The following is a 14734-nucleotide window of genomic DNA, read 5'->3' as shown; positions in this document are numbered from 1 at the left end:
GAGGGGTATTAATAAAGGGAATGAGACAGAATTAAGGAGTCAAGTGGAGAACTTTGTTTCTTGGTACAAAGGGATTTGTCTGCATCTTAATATCAGTAAAACCAAGGAATTGGTTATTGACTTTCACTGCACCAAAGAACATCTATGTCCGGTCACTATTTAGGGAGTGGATGTAGAGGTGATCCATTCCAACAAGTACTTGGTGTGTCCACATTAATGACAGGTTCAACTGGTTTTGGAACACAGAGGAACTGTATAAGAAAGAGGAGAGCAGGCTCTTCTCTCTTAGGAGACTGATTTCCTTTAATGTGTGAAGTGACATCCTTCACATCTTCTCTAACTCGGTGATGGCCAGTGTGATTTTCTACGCTGTGGTGTGCTGGGCTGGTGACATCACTTCAAGAGAGGCCTACTGAATCAACAAGCTAATTAAAAGGGCAGGCTCAGTTATAGGACACACTCTGGACCACTTGGAGGTCATAGCAAAGGAGAGAATTAAAATAAAACTGAGTGCCATTATGAACAATGCTGCAGATCCTCTCTCCGACACACTAACACTGAGGACTGACAGCCAACAAATATATTCAGCAGAAGTGTGTCAAGAAACGTTACAGGGCTCCTTTATACCAACAGCAATACATCTGCAAGTTGGAACTTTTCTTTCTCTTTTATTTTCTTGCTTTATAGTCATTCTGGTGTGTGTTCAGACCAAAGTATGTGTTTATATTTATCTATCTACTTTTAATGTATTTATTTATTTAAAGCCAAATTTCCTGCTGTTGACAAATAAAGATCTTTCTATCTAAGACAGACAACTCATGTAGTGTATGTAAAGTACATGAAATACAAAAAGCACAACAAGCGTGGGTCAAGCATGCACACAGTAAAGCAGAGACAGAGAGGCATCAAAATAATAACTTACCCTATCCAATTTGGCCAATAAACATAATCACACTGTACAGAAAACATATATCATTCAATAAAATGTGATTTTTGTGAATTAACAGTATATACATATTTTATGCAAAATAACTTTTTTCTCATTAAAAAATAATATTCTCTGACTGACCGGGCATGGCTGCTGAGGCCCACCTCCAATGACATCTCTGTCCTAAAGAGTAAATGATTGGACCTCCGAGTTATTGCCCAATTCCCCTCTATCTGAAGATCTTCTTTACATGATTTTTGGCCCGGAGAGAAAGGGCATATAGGTTTATGTACAGGAGAAAATGATGGTCAGGTAAGTACATTTTGTTATGACTCAACAAGAGGAAGGGAAAATATTTTAATGAAAGAATCAGGAAATGAAATGTAGTCCAAAATACCAAACAGGCAATAAGACAAAAAAAATCTTTTACCATGCCAGAAACGTAAGATAACAATCAGAAACCATTTAACGAAAAGACAGTCAGAATTCTGAGATCAAAAAGACAACGAGAATTATTTAAAGTACTGATATATTAAAATGATACGCTCTGGAACTTATAGGGCGCGTCAATGATGACACATGTCACACATTCCTATGGAATTCTGAGAAAGTTGCCTTGGCAACGGCTGATGCTCCTACCACAAATTAGCAGTGTTTGTGAGCAATCCAAAATGGCTTTGTGGGAAGGCAAATGCAATTATTAAGTTTTTAAAGAAGGCAGATAGAACGAAGCTAATGTTAACAGTGTATTCCTTGGGTATAAAAACAACCAACACATAGATCACCAAAAAATACAAAAGGAAAGGGACAAAATATTAATAAAATTAACCTCATAAAACATCATAAAACATTTGACCATTCAGCAGTCCAGTCTTTTTCCTTTTTGAAAAGATAATGTGCTCTGGCCTAACATTAAATATGAAAAAGTTAAAATAACAATTAAAAAGTAATCTGTTGTAAGTATTAAAAATAAATGCATTCTCCTTCTAATTTTTCTTCTTGCACTTACTTATTTTTTAAACCACCACATTATTGGAATGCTGAAAGTGTGTGAGGACTACTGTGGGAATAAATAAACCAGGAGCTGGTAAACATGAAACAGAGATGCGGTCAAAGCCAGGACACAAAATTTGAAACCAGCAACTAAAATCAAAGGAGAGGTCAAGACATTAATTGTAAGTCAGGAATAAAAATAGAAAGTTGAAAGAAGAAACACAAGTCTAGCACTTAGGCCAACTTGAATTAGAAACTAACTACACTACCGATGGACACTGGTCATTGTATTTACTGAGGGATAATGCAAGCTGTGAAGGTCATGTTTAAATATCGTCACCTTTGTGTCACCAACTGTGAGACCATCGTTGCCATGTGTAATCTCCAAATGGCATTTTGTAAACAAAGAAAGCAACACATGATCTAAAATAAACTTTGTCAAAACACATCAAAATAAAAAATAAACCACAGAAAGTTAATCCTTACTTGGAACAACTAAAGGTTATGCAAAATTACATGCAGAACATGTTAATATGACATGTATTATATGGGCCACAATTTTATGTTTACCCTCATAAAAATAAGCCTTGTTTTCATTGAGCCCCAAGTGTATATTACAAATACCTCCCCAGTCTTCTTTAAGTTTAAACATAAACAGGATTGAAAAACACAAAACTTTAAAACTCAGGTGTAGTGTTTGGCAACATGTCCTCACAGGTGGCGCTGTGGTAGTGCTACTGCTTTGCAGTAAGGAGACTGTGGAAGATTGTGGGTTCGCTTCCCGGTTCCTCCCTGTGTGGATAGCGCTTTGAGTATTGAGAAAAGCGCTATATAAATGTAATGAATTATTATTATATTTTCACATTTGTGCCTCAAACACAGGGTAGCTCAGAAGCAACAACAATCATAGAGAAGTAATAGGCCACTGGGAGTCCTGACAGACTATTACTTTGTCATTAGTACAGAAGTCTTCTTCTTCTTCCTCCTCATCTTTTCCCACTTATATATGGGGTTGATGTGCTTGATCAACCTTCTCTAAACAGCTTGGTCCTGGCACTTCCTCTTCAGTCACACCCTATTCCTTCAGATCTTCTTTTACTTTATCCATCCACCTCCATTTTGGCTTCCCTTGTACGTCCATCCCCATCACTCTTTTGCCCTCATATTCATCATTTCTCCTCATCACATACCACTTCAACCTGCTTTCCTGTACTTTTTTAGAGATATCTCTCCCACTTTTGTTGTCTCATTTCTTATTCACACATCCATCTCAACATAATCATTTCTGTCACATCTAACTTCTTCTCCTGCATTCTCTTTACTGCCCATGTCTCAGCTCCATACATTATTGCTGGACTTACCGCTGTCTTAAAAATCTTACCTTTAACCTTTGCCTTAATTCTTTGATCATGCAATACTCCTGATACCTTCTTCCAATTGTTCCATCGACACTGCACTCTATGGGTTATCTTTCCATCTAATATTCAATCTTGGGTTACCACTGATCCTGTTTAAATGTACCCACTATTTTCAATAGTTCTTACTGCAGGCTAACGTCTGATTCCTGATCATCATTAAACTGCATATTTTCTGTCTTCTTCCTATTTATCTTCAACCCTCTACCTTTCTCCATTATTCCAATACTTCTCCACGTCCTCTTTTCTGGTCCTACACAACTGTCATCAGCGAAAGGCAGGCACCAGGGGGGACTGAACTTTTACCGCATGACTCAACACATCCATAACCTGATCAAAGAGGTAAGGACTTAAATAAGGAACATGGTGTAGATCTGCTCTAACTAGGATCTTGTCTGTTACCCCAACACTACTTTTAACTCGAGTCCTCACTCCCTCATACTTATCATGGAAAATCCTGACATACTTTTTTGGTACACCTTTCTCTCTCATGCACCTCCATATCTTTTGATGTGGCACTCTATCATAAGCCTCCTCCAAATCAATAAACACCATATGGAGTCCTTTCTGTTTTTTCTCGATGTGGGACTGTAGTCTATCCTGGCAGCACTGGGCTCAAGGCAGGGAAATCCCTGCACAGTGTGCCAGCTTATCACAGAGCCTGCACACTCAGATTAACAAAGGGTGAAAACAGAATTACCAGTTAACCTACCTGGTATGTCTTTGAGGATACAGGGAGAAAATCAGTAGGAAACCATACATTTACAGTTACTTGGCAATGTTCTTGTGAAATGTCTACAGAAGACTTTGTGGAAATGAACAGTTGCAATATAAGGAAACAAACATATGTTGACCATACCTGCTATTCTCGAATGGGACATTCTAGTATTGTGGTGTAATTGAGTGTTTACTGAAACCTGCTTTATGATAGCCACTGCTATTTATACATTCATAAAGTACTTCTAAAATTGCACTTATATTATTTTAAGAGTACATTACAAAAACAACAGATATATTGGTTATGATAAGTGTTAATCAGCAAAATTTGCCAAAGCATTTTTCACCACAAATATGCTGTGTTTGCCAGTGACCTTATTCACTGAATAGTTTCCTGGAAATTTGCCAGGCTTAGATAAATTGGGTAGGAGACAGTGGCAGAAAGCAGGAGACAGAGTTAGAGGTAGCAGAGTTAAAGATGCTAAGATTTGCATTGGGTGTGACAAGGATGGATTGGATTAGAAACTAGTACATTAGAGGGTCAGCTCAAGTTGGACGGTTGGGAGACAAAGTCAGAAAAGTGAGATTGCATTGGTTTGGAGATGTGCAGAGGAGAGATGCTGGGTAAATTCGGAGAACGATTCTAAGGATAGAGCTGCCAGGGAAGAGGAAAAGAGGAAGGCCTAAGAGAAGGCTTATGGATGTGGTGAGAGAGGACATGCAGCTGATGGGTGTAACACAGCAAGATGCAGAGGACAGGAATATACAGTATGGAAGAAGATGATCTGCTGTGGCAACCCCTAATGGGAGCAGCCGAAAGAAGAAGAAGAAGAAGAAGATAAACTTTTCTTTCCCAGCTCTGTGATGCCAGTGTGAAATCACAGAGCTGTAGCAGACAATGTTGGATGAGACAGCGTCCCAAACCTGGAATATGTAACATTAACCCTAATAATGGGCTAAAAAACTTAAAAATATATTTAAACAAAAAATGTACACTCCGAAGGTAACTGGAAATGTGTTGGTCTAAAAGTCTTTTTGTACGGACTTTCATTTTTAGTGTTGCACTTATTTAGTAGTGAATGAGCAAATGAATCAGGGGAAAAACAACAAACTGTACTTTTCAGTTCTGCTATTGAATCCATAGGGGGGTGAGCCTTAGTGAATTCATTCATCCTGACTATGAGAAATTTTACTGTTCTCATATTTTATTCTATTAGTTTTAGGGCTTGTGCACAGTGGCATAGTGGCTTTCATTGCTTCCTCATACCTCACGTCACATTTTTAGCTTCAGTAATTGGTCTAAAATAGATGGCAGATGTCTCCAGAACTGTCAGTGACACTTTAAAAACCACCGCACCATTTTAATCCACTCAGACTAGGTCAGTTTCTCCTTCCCCGTTGACTTCATTGCATTTCACTGAGTCCGGCAAAGGTCTTGAACATTACCATGATTTTGCTGAACTTAAGGCAAATCGAATTCAGCGGGGTTTGCCCATCACTACTCATTACTCGTCATTACAATAAAACCATTGATTTTTTTATACAAATTCCATTGGCAATTCCCAACATGGCATTACAGTGTTACTTGTTTGCATTGCTGTCATTTCTACTGTTGTGTTATTTTTTTTAAGCTTGTCCATTTTGAATACCAGCAAAATTAAGTGCTCTGTACACAGTAGAAATATTAATAACTCATCTTTGAGACACAGGTTTGAGTGTTATTGAAAACCTTTCCTAAATTGATTTTCATATTTAAAGTGTTAGGTGTTTGAACTTACTCAAGCAGCACCAGGCTCAAGGCAGTACGATTTGTACAAAGTCACTAATAGTTATGTTTTATTTCTTGCTGGCCCTATATATAAAATACATAATATTTAGCTAGGATATATTTCAGTAAAAGAGTTATGCAACATAGTTGTACATGGATGGGCTTTAACCAATGTCACTGCTCTCTTTTATAATGTCTGCTTGGCGTCACACTCTACAGCATATACAGCAGATTCTTCGTTGCACAGTACAGCCGAGTGATGACAAGAGGCTTCCTTCAGCTGAAACAAATCCTGACAGTTTATTTCTGCTATTTTAAAATTGCAATCAGATCTACTGCCGGTTGCTTCCAGGCCCCTGCACATGACACATTGAAATGAGGCGCTCTCTGTGAAGAGCTCATTCACAAAACATTTTCACACCTCTGTCTTCCAGGCACCAGGGACACACTTATGCAGGAGAACACATAAAGAGAAATGTGAGGTAAGGCTGAGTAACCACTGACAATATTGCCACAAAACAAAAAAGCTACAAGACAATACCTCTCCATCTACTAGTATGAATATAAAATTACAGTATCACGATATATTGAAATTATTTGTACTATGTATTAATAATCAATCAATCTTCATTTACACAGAACAATACCAAGATTTTAATGCAAGATTTGCAAAGAACTGCGTGGACATATCAGAATTAGGCAATGCAATCTTAGGCTAAAATGAGCGAAGACAGTGGAAGGCTTTAAAGACATGCACATTCATCAAGATGAAGGATAATTTCTTGTGGAAAACAATTAAATACGCTGTTCACTTGTATTTTTATTTTTCTCTATTTTAATTTGATCATTTTTTTAACAGAGGCCCTAATTGAATTTTCACTTTTATTTCATGGCCATATTTTTCTGAGTGTTTTACTTAAATAAGGTAGGATATATCCAATTTCAAAACATTACTCCATGTGAAAAAAATAGGATATATTTTGGGGAGTAAAAATAGACATGTCCCTAAGGAGGTATTCACATAGCATAGCATTTTCTTTATGTGTTAAGTGACAAAACCTTTGGAGACTAAAACATGCACAGAACAGCACTTGTATTTTCACACAGAGGTTTTTGCAGTGACAAGGTATGAAAAACATGTCAGAACTGCGCGAGAGGATCCAAAAGAACAGGTGCAGGACATGCATTCAGGCACCACTATTCTGCTCAGGACACCATTAGTCTATGAAGAAAGATAAAATAGAAAGCCTATCATATGCTCCAGAAGGCAAACACTCAAAAAGAAACTTTCAAACTATTAATAAAAGCTTTGTAATTAATCATTTTACTAATGCTTTTTTTACTCTGAGCCAAATGTATTTTGATTCCAGCCTGCTCTGCGAGTAATAGTTTTTGAAATCACTTTGCATTCATTGGTTTAGCTTCAACATTTAACAATCAAACTTAAAACAAACACTGTTATTATCCTTCACCTAAAAAATTTTATTATTTTAATTTACACCCATCCTTACCTAAATGTATCTGCTTTTTATGGAGCAACGTGCAAAGTCAAGCAGACATACAACCCTTTCCTCAGCAACTTTCCCAGCTCATCCTAAGGAACTCCTCCACACTTAAAGGCCATTTGGTTGATTTAGTCCTTCCAGTGTGTCCTGGGTCTGCTAACAGTGGTCCAAACCTGGAACATCTCACATGAGAGGCATGCATAACCATACTGCCACAGCTGGTTCATCTCCATCCAGAGAAGCACCAACTCTACTCCACATTGCTGTAATCCTCAAAAATATTTTACTGTAATTTTAAAATTTCCACAAATATGGAATTAATCCATCCATCCATCCATTTTCCAACCCGCTGAATCCGAACACAGGGTCACGGGGGTCTGCCAGAGCCAATCCCAGCCAACACAGGGCACAAGGCAGGAAACAATCCTGGGCAGGGTGCCAACCCACCGCAGGACTATGGAATTAATACTTATTTTAAATTGCACTATTTAAAATAAACACTCAACTAAAGTCCATTAATCCATTCATTTCCCGAGCCCTTTTAATTCCATGTGTTTAAAGCTCCTTTGTATATCAGAATGTTTGCACTTTAGCTTATTTACTGTATACACATGAATATGAAGTCATCAGGGACCAGAACTGAATCTTTAGCTATATGGTTTACACTTTACAACATAATTAAGCATTTAAAAATAAATACTGTGGCAGAGTGGACAAGACCACAAAGCATCCTTGTTTAATAAGCAACCAAAAACACAAAGGTGCACTGCGGCACAACAGAAAAGATGGCTGCAAACCTATCTCTAAAAAAAAAAGGTTCTCTGACTGGAGCGTGTTATCGAGGTTCACAGAGGTTCACATTCGTGATCAGAGTTAAATGTGAGACGCCACCTTTTGGAGCCATCCATTTTTATACAGCTCTGACTGGAGGGGGTGGGGCCCGGGGTGGGGCCCGCCCTAAGCATCATGGGTGGGGGTTGGGTGCCCTCACTGGATATCTTCTCAGAGATATGGGGAGAAGAGGAGAGTCCATGAAAGCTCACCCCATCATCCCTTAATGGTATTGTACCTTTCCTGAGTCAGGAAAATTCTCTCCAGACACACGTGTGGCAATACTGTATAAACATATTATTTTTTTAAGAACTATCTCTCATCCCAGTATAACTCATTTGCTTTGAACCATTTGCTATTCTTTGTATCAGAAAGTAATTATTAATATTTACGGAAATCTACTTTTAACAAGTCTCCTTTTTAACTTTTGGGTTTATAGTGTTATTAGTGTCTTTAATTTACTCTTTTTTAGTCAACATTTTGACGGCCATTTTTTGATCAGCATAATGCCGATGCCACATCATATGACTTCTAGTCATTGAGTATGCCAGATTTGCTAATCTCGTCACTGGACCATGTCAGTTTGAATGACTGAAAATCACTGGGCATGTCACATTTACCAGATGACTTCCGATTGTCCAGTACAGTTGTGCATAATCCTTTTCCTGACTGCCAATAGCATGCTGCCTGACAGAGCCAGCCTATATGAAGGGTTAACAGCTATCGTAAATTCAGCCTTAATCTCTGCCCTTTTTCTCTTTTCTCCATTGTGTCACGGTATATAAGACACAAAACATCTAACAGATGAGCTTTTCTCCTGTTTGTAACATCCAAACATCTGCGTGGCTTAATCCTTGACACTGCACTAAATGCACTTCTTAATGTGCGTTCATTGGTTGCCAGCTCTCATGCACACAGAGCCCGCCCTTATGACTACAGACAGAAGTAAAACTGACTGATTTTTGTCAGGGCGAGTCGCTAGCTTCATGGGAATATGCTGCAACACTCTCCGACTCTCCAACTAAGATTATGTAAATGAAGGCTATGACTAGAAATCATAGGTAAAGTCATCTAATGTGATATAGCCTTTAGTAAAAATCAGCATTGATTTGTACGTACAGTAAATGTTGGGCTATTTGGAGTAATATTTGTGTATTAGTAGCAGAAATTACATTCTCACATTTAAAGTGAAATTCTTACTTGTATATCTAACCAACATCTCACTCCATGATAGACAAGAAACTATAAATAAATAACTTGGTAACACTTTACTTTAGGTACTGCAAAAATGCATCATTTACTATTATGTAACAAGACCTTAACAAACACTTCTCTGGATCTCCATAACGCTCATAAAACATCGTAAAATGTTTACTCATCTCTGCAATGTGACCTACTAACAAAATGTCACTTTGGAGTGGTCTGAGGTGGCTTAACTGAGACACATTTTGTCTTGATATTACATATTTAGTAGAAGACCTGTGAATCTTTTATATTAACAACCATTTTACCATCACGTCAATATGCCACAATGAACAGAGAGACGCCTTTGTTAAGGTCTAGTTACATAAGACTAAATGAGTCATTTTTATAACACCTAAACTCAGGTGTTACCAATAACGTAAATGTGTACACACAAATCAGCTTACTTGATGCACTCTTTACTCTTTGTCTATACCACTTGATCATGTATTCTCCCACTTCCTGCATATAATGCATTTTAAAGGATTTCAGAAAAAAGCAGAAGAAAATGTAAATTTCCATGAGCCAAAAAAGGAGTCGTGGAGCAAATGGGTTTGTTACCAGAAAGTGAAAGCATCAGATTAACCAAATCCAACACAAGAAACAAAATACTGAAAGTCAAAAAGGTCAAAAAACAAAACTATTACTCACAAAGAGAAGCTCTAACTACAAGAAGAAACACAAGTAATCATTTGTTTAACTTTGAAATTAATCCAAAACACTGGGTATCTGAATTTTCATCATTGGTATGTTTTGTACTGGCAAGGCTATAACATCAGATGCTGTAATAGGTGTAAAGAATACGGCGGCACCTGTGAGAAGACATAACAAAATAGCAAGGTTTGTGCACATCCAACATGATAATGATAAACATATTGATATAAACTCCAAAATGTAATCCAAGCATTGTGAAATAAATCCCTGTTCTATTATTTCACTATTGCTATTAGATCATTTATTCATCTATTTTTCAAAACCATTAATGAACAATTTGTTGATCACAGACCACACATTAACTCAAGTACAGACAGCAAGAGAGTACGCCCCGTGAATCATAAAAGTTGTTGGTAATTACAATATATATTTTACCACATTTTTGATGCATAGTATCTTAAATTCTAACTTTGTAGGTAATTCTAGTTGAAAAGGAAACATTTAAATGTCATTCCACTTGTGTTCTTTTTCTAAGAACACAAAAAGGATGGACTACAATAAAACATATAGTTAATACAGAAATAAACTCTGGACAAGAACTGTCAGACAGTTTGAAAATGAACCAGTCAAACTCACAATCCTTATTTTATGAGAAGACTGTAACAACATGGTATATTACTCCTTGGGTGCTATTGCTGCAGTTTGGATGTAAAGGATAAAAGATTGTGAGGCCAGAAGGCGTTAGATCTACATCTTCCTGTGTTTTTTATGCAAGAGGTAGCATTACCATCAAACAGCACTTGAACTACACACCAGCGAGGTCAACCAAACTGCCTGTTGTTTGAAGTGGTATTAGCAGATTTAAAGAGAAGGGTACGGTAGGTTCGCTCGGAGCTGACAATAGGATTATAAAATTTATTATCAGCAATTAATTAAATGAGAACAGTGCTTCTGTATACCGGAAGCAATAGGTCATGCTGCATATGCTGAACTGGAAATCCTTGGGTGTCTAATTGGGAATGAATGCCTCTTTAGTCATTGACAGTATTTAACTATCAATTTCTAATAATACGTTATTCAAAACTTCTGTTATCACTGTGTGACTGTGAAAAGACAAGTGGGATAAAGCATACTCTCTTGCTGTCTGTACTTGAGTTAATGTGTGGCCTGTGATGGACAAATTGTTGATTACTGGTTCTGAAATATGGATGAATGAATGATCTAATAGCAATAATGAAATTATAGAACTGTTGTACTTACTTCTGTAATTGCTTACTCATTATTTGCATGCATGAGTATAGTTTCAGTCATTAAAGTAACAATTATAAACCTGACAAATGGATTATTAGGCTTAGAGTAGTAATCCATTAGAATTCGACTGATAAAAACTGCTAATGAGCATTTTGTCATCTTTACTAAAGAGTTTCGCTCACCAGGCCTTAAATGGACCAATAAAGGAAAAGTGTCATAGTGATTAGTGTTGCTGCCTCATACAATTTTTGGTTTATAACAATTTTCTTGCAAAGAAAATAATAACATATGTATTATCATTATCTGTTTCAGTTGCTTTCACAACTCCCAGTTAACACAGCTGACAAAACACCATGACACTAGTCGGGACTGAGCATGCAGCATGACATAAATCATAAGGCTTTTAAAGGAAATATTAGAAGAGGTGGCAAGTGCACAGCAGTCAAGAACATAAGAGATCAGCTGCAAAGGGCCATAAAGACAGTCAAGAATAACTGATCGGGAGTGCAGTGTGCTGGCCTATTGCTATAAAATGCCTCTGAGGAATACTATAATAATCTTTTGTTAGATGAGCTAAGGCATTATTCATAAAAAAACTTTGACAGTTAAAACATGAATTACATTTTCTTTTAAGTAAAATTGTAAGTAAAATAAACAATGAATATACAGAGTAAAACAAAGAAAGAAAAAATTAGGAATGGTACTCAAGCTTTATGCAATTTTCAAAATAACAAGGAAGAGATTTTTCTAGATTTTTTTCCCGATTTCTGCATTTTCACGCCTTCTGGCCAGTGCTGCTGGAATGGCTCTGACCGGCTGTGGCCCTGAATTGAATTAAGCAGATGTGAGAATTCTTGTGTCTTGATCTTCACCTTCATTAACATCAGCATTTTCTGTATCTCTCCATGCTGTTTCTAACTCCACGCCTACCATTGTCGTATGAGATATGAGGTGCTGCTTACAGTTAAGATCTTAGCCTAAAATAACTTAAGACTTTATCGGCTAAGAAGGAAAATATTTTGTAGCATTTATTTCTATTACGTTATTTCAGGAAATCAGCCTCTGCTTGTATTTAAACTACAAACATTTTCTTAGTTCAATACATCACACTGAATAGCATTGTGCGTTTTGAATTTGTATGTCCCTCAGCACATCGCAAGTGTTTATATGATTACTCCTGGTAAAAGATTTTGCATTATATTTTTTGACTAAATATTTTTGTTCATGAGAATATTCAGGATCTCAATGTGGGAAAACCCTAAGTTATTTAGAGAAAAGCCACACAAGAAGATTGTACAAACTTCACATAATCTAACCACTATGTCACCATTAAGTTCCATCAAGTTGCATAATTAGACATAAAATTTAAATGAGAGGAAAATGAATTGTGACACATAATAAAGACAGATTTGCATGAATGTATTTTGGTTAGGCAATTCAAGGCCTAGTCATTTCTCACGTGCATTTTGTACATTCTCCCTATGTCCACGTGAGTTTTCCTAAAGTTACTTCAGCTTTAAATCTCGCAGATACATTGATATAAAGGTCAAGATGACTGGAAACTCTAAATTGGTGCCATGTGAGTGGGGGTACTTGAGTGCACAAAAGTGGGCCCTGCCATGGACTTCCACACTCTCTAGGAGTATTAGCCAAAGCTGCTTCATCCCCCCTCTTCCCTGAATTGGATTAAATGGTTTTAAAAATGTTGTAATCTGTCATAAGAAAATTAGAACAATTTTGATGAGAACAGGCCATTCAGCCCAATAAGCTCACCAATCCTATTCTCCAAAATAGCATCAAGTCAAGATTTCAATGCCCCTAAAGTCCTATAGTTTACCGCACTACTTGGTCATTTATTCCATGCGTCTATGGTTGTTTGTGTGAAGAAAAACTTCCTAATATTTGTGTGTCCTTGCGTTCTTGTTCTTTATTTCTGAAGTAACAGCGGGGATCCACCATACTAAATTAACTTCATAATTTTACATACTTCAAACATGTCATGTCACCTCTTAAACATTGTTTGCTTTAACTGAAAAGGTTTAGATTCTTAATTTTTCCTCACAGCTCATACCTCTCATTCCTGGAATCAGCCTAGTTGCCCTTCTCTGGACTCTTCCTAGTTCTGCTAAGTATTTTCAGTAATATGGAGGCAAAACTGTGCACAAGTGAGGCTTCAGTGTTGAGTTATATACTGTAGCTTAAATTAGTGAGTTATACAGTATAGCTTAAGCTTATAGAGCTTATTATTTTGACTAACTAGTTTGCTTCATTTTCTACAACTCATTCAGTAAATCGTTGCGTCCGATTATGCCATACTGCCTTGCAACAGGTTGATCAACATTTGGCAGAACATTAAAAAATATAAATAATGAAAAGTCATTTTGTACAAAATAAGCAATCTCTCAAGCTTACTGGATAAAAAATGACCCATGTAAGAAGTGATGCATCCATCAGGCACCAACAGTGGGCATCCCAGTAAGAATGTTGTCCTAAAATGGCTGTGTTGTGCACTAGAAAGTTCATTGAGTAATGAGAAGGGGTGTGTGACCCATGAAAAATTAATTGCATAACACACCTGAATGCTTGGCAAAAATGGGTTATCACGTTCGGCTGTATCAAAGGGCATAGAGTACAGAAAGCTGATGATTTTGCAGGTGTATCAAAGCATACTATCCAATAGGTCTTCCAGCAGTAATCTACATTTCAGTCAACCACTAATCATTGCCAGAACTGTGGTCGAAAGATGGTGCTCACAGATAGGAACTGTCACCATGTGTCATACCTTGTCACAGCAAATCACTTTGCCACCAGGCAAGAATTGCTGCAGATAGTCAATGCAGACCCACAACAAACCACTTCCGAATGAGCACCCAGAAGTGAACCACATGCAATGGATATTTACAGGAGAGGCCCTAGCTATTCACAAAGATGCACATTTACAATGAACGCACAGCCACAGACATTGGACTGTGAAAACCAAGAAACATGCAACCTCATCTGATGAGTCACGTTTCTGCTTGCACTTAAATGAAGTGAGGTGATGGGCACGTCATAAACCGCAGGAAGCCTTCCATGAGGTGCTGTTCAAATGGGAGGCAGCTTGTTGATATTCTGGTAGTTTCAGTTATAAAGAAATGGGTTTTTTGGTTGAGGAGATGATACACTTGAACCAAAAGGGCTACAATGGGCTTCTGGAAAACCATATGTTACCTTTTGTACTTCATCTCCACAGTGAACACAGAATGATTCTCAAAGTCTTCCAAGATGATAATTGGTCCAAAGAATATTATGAAGCATTCTTGTATATCGACTTCACCACAAAATCCCTAGATTAAAATCCCATAGAAAATCTGTTGACTATTTGGAGCAACAAGTGAAACTTCAGTGGAAACACCTGACCAATATGGCCCAGCTGTGAGATTTGTTACTG

This window comes from Erpetoichthys calabaricus, chromosome 7, assembly GCF_900747795.2.
Source record: "Erpetoichthys calabaricus chromosome 7, fErpCal1.3, whole genome shotgun sequence".
In the NCBI taxonomy this organism is placed as follows: Eukaryota; Metazoa; Chordata; class Cladistia; order Polypteriformes; family Polypteridae; genus Erpetoichthys; species Erpetoichthys calabaricus.
Note: the sequence above shows the minus strand (reverse complement) of the source record.